A 5649-nucleotide genomic window follows, 5' to 3' on the forward strand; every position below is an offset into this window, starting at 1 on the left:
TGGGAGGTGGCTATAATTCCCAGCATGCCTTGCAGCTCCAGTAGCCTACAGGCTATTCCTTACTGTTTCACAGTTGCCTGTCCTGTGTGTCGTTTATGTGGTGTTAGTCTAAAATGCACATTTGCAAGTGTTGGTGTTTGGTGTAAAGCAAAGCTTTGTAATAATCATACACAGTCTGTTGATATTGCTTTTTTTTTAACCAGATGTTTCAGAGAGTGATTGAATTGGTTAGAAAACTACACACTAAGGACATCAATGCAAATGAATCGCTCAAATCTTTTTGTGGGTTTTGTTCTTTTGCTGTGGCAAGCTGTGAAGAAGACCTTTGAAATAACTGAAATCTGAAAACTGGTGAAGTGATATGAAAGTTTAATGCGGTCTATCAGATTCAAGCATTCGACAGACAGCCCAATGATCAGGCCTATATAGCGTATAGATTCGGTGAATCGTTTCTTTATTCAGTGGGTTCATGATTCGTCCGAATGGATCTGAATCCCTGAATCGAATCGGTGAGGAAATGTCAGTAGGCCTACTGTAGAGCGCGTTTGGATTGATGTTTGGACTTGACTTTGTGTTCAATGTAATTTAATAAATAAATAAAAACATTGAACCTTTTTGTTAGGACACACCGCTTGCCCACGTACTGCACTGTTTAGAAATCAGACTAAATTAAACTTCTAGATTGACTCCTTTCCAGACCGTCATATTTACAGTAGGCCTACGTCATCATACTTGTAGTAAGTGTCTCACATACGAAAGCAGATGCTGTGGTTTTACAGCTTCAAGCTGAACCCCAAAGATAATGGCAGCAGTCAAAGTTTTTCTCCTGATTTTGTTTATTTTCCCTTCTCAAAGTGGTAAGAAAACTCTTTTTTGAGTCGAATTTTCCTAAATTTTTATTCTTACTGGGCATTCATTGCATTCACTTGTCTGTATTAGACTGTAAAGATAGTAGCTATTTCTCCCTTACGAAAATTAACCATGGTTTTATTATAGTAAAGGAGTAGAAACCATGTTTTTTCTTGCCGTAGGCTTGATTACCATTTGTATATCCACAGTTTTACTAGGCCTATAAATGTCATGGTTAAACTATGATTCATGTATGGTTCTAATGATCTGTGTCTGATGCTGAAAAGTTTGGTCATGTTTGATGCTCATCATCAATCTTGATGTATTCTTCCAGTGTTTGCTTTGACCTTTGAATTGCTCAGGTTTAGGTTTAAACTTTGGACATATCTGTTACACTGCTGCATGATGATTTATTTTTTCTCCATGTTTCTTCTCTCTTCCTCTTTCAGAAATATGTTCTCTGTACTACACGTATAGCGCCATATCAAAATATCCAATCTCTAGAGAAATGTATGGATTTTACAACTCAGTCAAACTCAGTGACATACAGATGAGTTTCTGTGAGAGTGTGAATCAAGCAGATTTCTGGACACAGTTGTGTGAGGAATCTGAGAGACTCTTTAGAAATGAAAGTGATGAGTTGAATTATAAACAACAATGGCTTCAAATCAACCTCATCGCACTGATGGACCAGAGAAATGATAATAGGATAAACGACACAGGTAAATATTCATTAACCAGCATGCAAAATATGTATTATTCAGAGTATTTGAATGAAACAATGTTCAACATTTTAAATAATATCACTGTCAAATTGAATGAATTTTGTCATATTATGTGTGTGTATTTAGATCTTCATGTTCTTCAGTGGAGACACGGCTGTGCGGTTGAACTTCTCTCTAACGGTTCAGTAATATTTCTTCAAGGCACTGATGAATATGCCTATGATGGAGAGACTTTGACCTTTACCCTCTCTATGCTCTGGAAACCTTTAGTCCTTGATCATGGCTTCATCTGGAACAGAGAATCAGTCTGGAGAGGAAATGTGTGGAAACGTTAACCAGCTTCACTGACCTTCAACAAGAGGGAAAATTCATCACAGCATGTGAGTTTATCTCACTACTCAGTTGTTCACATAAGAATCTGTAGGATTATCGTTTGAATGAGTTTTTTCATGGTGGTTTATTATTTCAGTGAATCGTGTCTGTGTGTCCTGCAGCTCGTCCTGAGGTTTACTCTTCTGTAAAAGCGTCTGGATCATTAGGCCAGCAGGTTCTGGTGTGTTTGGCCACAGGCTTCTACCCTAAACATGCGCAGATGGAGATCAGACGCGATCAGACGCCGTTACCTGATGAGCAGCTGAACTCGCACGGAATCAGACCAAACACAGACAGATCCTTTCAGCTGATGAAGAGCCTGCAGATCCTGCCGTCTGATAGATCTCACTTATCAGTGTGTGGTGAAGCACCAGACTCTGACTGAACCACTATCAGCTGGGGTTACGTGATGATGATTATTATGAAGATTATTATGACATGGATTACAGCGATGGGTATTTTGTGTTAAATGATTTAGAGGATTTCACTAAAAGTAGCCTGTGGGTGTTAGGTGCAGTCTTTGGACTCATAGTTAATTTGATCATTGTTGCTGTTCTCTTATCCATTGTTTTCCCATTTTGTCAACTGAGAAAATACACTCTCAGAAAAAAAGGTACAAAAGCTGTCACTGGGGCGGTACCTTATCAAAAGGTACACTTTTGTAAATTTTAGGTACTAATATGTACACTTTAGGTACTAATATGTACCTTTAAGGTACCAATATTGACTCTTTAGATACAAAAGTGTGCCTTTTGAAAAGGTACCGCCCCAGTGACAACTTTTGTACCTTTTTTTTCTGAGAGTGTATGATAAACCTCGAGGTGAGTATTATTTAAGTCCCTTAAAGTCACATACGTAAATATGCATAGAAGAGGAGAGTGACTTTTAATGTTTACAATTTCAGAAAAATAGAAAAAACTGAAGACACCATTGCAAGTTAAACTATCGAGTGAGTCTGACTGTTCTAAAAGTTACTTACAGTATTGAAACACAACCCATATTTCATTTACATTTACATTACATGTATTAATTTAGCAGATGCTTTTACTCAAAGCAACTTAAAAAATTAGGAATACAGCAAGTGATTCATTGTAAAGTGGCAAATAAACACAAGAAGTGCTTGCAATACAAAGTTTCAGACATTGTTTATAATAGTACAAGATAAGGGGTAAGTGAAAGTTTTATTTTTTTGAGGATGCAGTTAAGTGCTCATGGAAGAGATGCGTTTCCAGCTGTCTTTTGAATATTGTCAGGGATTCAGCAGTCCGAATGGGGGTGGAAAGATCATTCCAACAGCAAAGAAAAATGAACAGAAATGTTCTGGAAAGCGATTTTGTGTGTCTCAGTGATGGTACCATGAGGTTTCGCTCACTTAACAACCTCCGGCTTCTGGAGGGGATGTAGATTCGTAATAGTGAGTGGAAGTAGGCAGGTGCTGAGCCTGTGGCTGTTCTACATGCAAGCATTAATGTCTTGAACTTTATGCGAGCAGCAACAGGTAGGCCAGAGCAGGGAGATAAAGAGAGGTGTAACATGGGCTCTTTTGACCTCGTTAAAGATCAGACGTGCTGCTGCATTCTGAATCATTTGAAGAGGTTTGATTGCACATGATGGAAGTCAAGCCAGAAGAGCATTGCAGCAGTCCAATCTAGAAATGAAAAGGGCCTGGGCAAGAGTTGTGCAGCATGCTCTGTTAGGAAGGGCCTGATCTTCCTTATGTTGTGCAGTGCAAATCTGCATGATCGAGCTGTCTTCGCATCGTAGTCTTTGAAGGTCAGCTGGTCACCAAAGATTACAACAAGATTTCTGACCGCACTTATTGGTAATTGTTGATGAACCCAGCTGGATGGTGAAATCGTGCTGTAGAATCGGAGTGACAGGGAAGAAAAGAAGCTCAGTCTTTGCCAGGTTGAGCTGTAGGTGTGATGTTCTTTCATCCATGCCGAGATGTCTGCCGGGCAATCTGAGATTCATGCAATTACCGTTGGATCATCTGGTTGAAATGCAAAGTCGAGCTGTGTGCCATCAGCATAGCAATATAAACCATGTGCTTGTATGATGGTCCCAGTGATGTAGTGTATGGAGAAGAGGAAGGGCTCCAAGAACTGAAGGGTCTTTTGATTTGCGCAGTTTTCTCTCTGTTGCCCTGAGTTTGGTCTGATGTTCACAAAGAACATATAGAGGGGGTAGCACATGCCGGCCTGGAGCAGAGAGGACAGACATTGTCTAGACAAGAAGTTAAAGTGGAGCATATCACCATGACTAAATGCATTAACATGTACAATAACCATCTGTACTAATCAACCATTTTGTTCTGAACTCTCTATCAGGACCAGAAACACATGCAGGGTTGGCTGCTGCTTTAAATGATTCTTCAGATGATGAAAACGCCACAGATGACAGTCTGGAAGAGGTTCAGAGTAGGTCCTGAACAGACACTAATACTCACACTAACAGTGTTTCTTCACTTCAGTCTCTCTTAGAAACGCTTGTTCAGATGTTTTTCAGGTCTGTTTCATTAATGGTTCTTCTGCGTGTCTTTCAGCTGAGGAGCTTCATGAAACTCAAAGTCTTTGTGAGGCTAAAGAGACTCCAGCAGCAGCTCGAGGTCAGAACATCTGAATTCATCATGTGCTGCAATGACTTTTCTAGGTGCAATGGGCTTTAAAAACCTCTCTCTGCCTAATTTTGGTGAGTTTTATAGTTTTGTTTTTGTTTTATATGAAAAAAAACCACTGGTTGTGATTCCAAGGCATGGAGAGAGAAGACACCAATCAGAACACTGTTTCCCAGAATGCACTGTTGTTATCACTGCCAATTAAGATTAATACTTTCTCTTCAAATTACACTGACCTCATTGTTGTGAGAAACAAAGTTTATATTTTGTTGCTTTTAAAGATGCTGTTATTCTGTGTTTCAGGACGCTGCAGATCCAAGAACATTTCAATGACAGATCTTGGTAATATTTGTTAATTTAAACAAAATATCAATATTTATGATGTAATTCATTATATTTTAAATGTAGTTTCTGGTTAATATTTGTTTTTTAAAAATCTAGTTTTTAATGAGTTTGGTGTTTTCTTCAGCTCTAGAAAGAAAGGACACCAGTGACTTAAGAAGATCAAGTGATATCTCATGGGCTGTTCTGATGTTACTTCCATCAGTAATGCCAAAAATACATGGACACCTGAACATCAAGGTCATATGTGCTTCACATTTACTTTCCACAACATCCACACAGCTTCCACTCTATAAATAGATCAGAAACTGGATTAACCAAATACAGTGGTTATAGAAATGAATAACCCCCTGTAGCGACTCAGCTCATGGGGAAATATGAATAATTAATCATAACTAGTTATAATTAATTATAAATATTTAGATCCGCTGTAGATATTTAGCTGACCTCTCAGGGTCAACTGTCTGTCAATTCTAAGAACGTTAATTCCCTGGTTAAGGGAAATAACTTTCTTACTGTACAATTCTACAAAGAGTTTGTAGCATAAATCTGCATGATTAAGTGACTCCAGTTATGAGCAAACAATGAACCATATCAAGTGTGATACAAGTAAGGTTTTATTAACTACATAAACACTTAAACTGGTCTAACATACTACATAAACACATAAACTGGTCTAACACACACATAAACACATAAACTGGTCTAACACACACATAAACACATAAACTGGTCTAACACACT

The sequence above is a fragment of the Sinocyclocheilus grahami genome, unplaced genomic scaffold (genome assembly GCF_001515645.1).
Source record: "Sinocyclocheilus grahami isolate Dianchi unplaced genomic scaffold, SAMN03320097.WGS_v1.1 scaffold1088.1, whole genome shotgun sequence".
In the NCBI taxonomy this organism is placed as follows: domain Eukaryota; kingdom Metazoa; phylum Chordata; class Actinopteri; order Cypriniformes; family Cyprinidae; genus Sinocyclocheilus; species Sinocyclocheilus grahami.